General features: G+C 40.9%; 1 pseudogene; it reads right to left on the bottom strand.

Annotated features, from left to right (window-relative positions):
• Window positions 1–362, bottom strand: part of LOC101662275 — a 2,087-nt pseudogene extending 1,725 nt beyond the window's left edge.
• Between the last annotated feature and the right edge of the window lie 611 nt (window positions 363–973).

Raw genomic sequence — 973 nt, 5'->3', positions numbered from 1 at the left:
TGGGCTGCCGCCCCCCTCCTCACTTTCAACAAGCAAGGTTGTGTCATCGCATATTGCAGATTGTTAAGGAACCTTTCTCCAATCCTGATGTTGGATTCTTCTTCATGTAGTTCGACTTCTCAGATTATTTTCTCGATATATAGATTGAAACATGAATAGTAAAATACAAACTCGACACAGACACTTTCCTGACTTTAAACCACTCAGGATTCCTTTGTTCTGACCAAACAACTGCCTCTAGGTTTGTGCATAAGTTTCACGTGAGCAAACTGAAGTCTTCTGGAAGTTTCATTCTTCTCTTTGCAGTTAACATCGTTCTGGTATTCTCTGTTTTGAGCCAACATCCCTCTGAAGTCACCCATGGCCGTTGCTTGTTCCATGTCCTCCTCTGAACCCAGTTTGAATTTCTGAAAGCGCCCTGTCTATGTTCTGCTGCAACTGCTGTTGAAAGATCACCAGCAACACTTAATGTCATATGATATTGCTTGATTAATTCCACATTTCGTTGGGTAACGTATACTTGGAGTGGGTATGAATCCGGACCTTTTCTAATGGATTGTCAAGGTAACCATCTTTCACAGTTTGAGTGTAGATGAGTGAATGCTGTCAGTGCTTCATCAGCTTGTTGAAACATTTCAATTAATGTTCTATCAATTCCTGTAGACTTGGGTTTTGCTGACACCCTCAGTGCACCTTGGATTTCTTCTCTCAGTACTATTGATTCTGGATCGGATGCTACCTCTTAAAATGGTTTTGTGAGACCAGTTATTTTGAGTACAGTGATTCTGTTTATTCCCTCCATCTTCTTTTGATTCTTGCTACATCATTCTCTATTTTGCCCATGCACCAACCCCAAGTCTCTGCCACCAAGCCTATTCTGACACTTAGTGACCATAGAGGCCTTTAATATCATAAAGGGAGGCTGGGATTTTCTTCCTCAATCTTTTTTCCAGCTTGATATGTGATGATTATA

Source organism: Echinops telfairi, unplaced genomic scaffold (genome assembly GCF_000313985.2).
Source record: "Echinops telfairi isolate 266 unplaced genomic scaffold, ASM31398v2 ScPeMD7_25;HRSCAF=90, whole genome shotgun sequence".
In the NCBI taxonomy this organism is placed as follows: domain Eukaryota; kingdom Metazoa; phylum Chordata; class Mammalia; order Afrosoricida; family Tenrecidae; genus Echinops; species Echinops telfairi.
The sequence above is the reverse complement of the archived record's forward strand: the minus strand, read 5'-3'. Positions and strand labels throughout refer to the sequence as shown.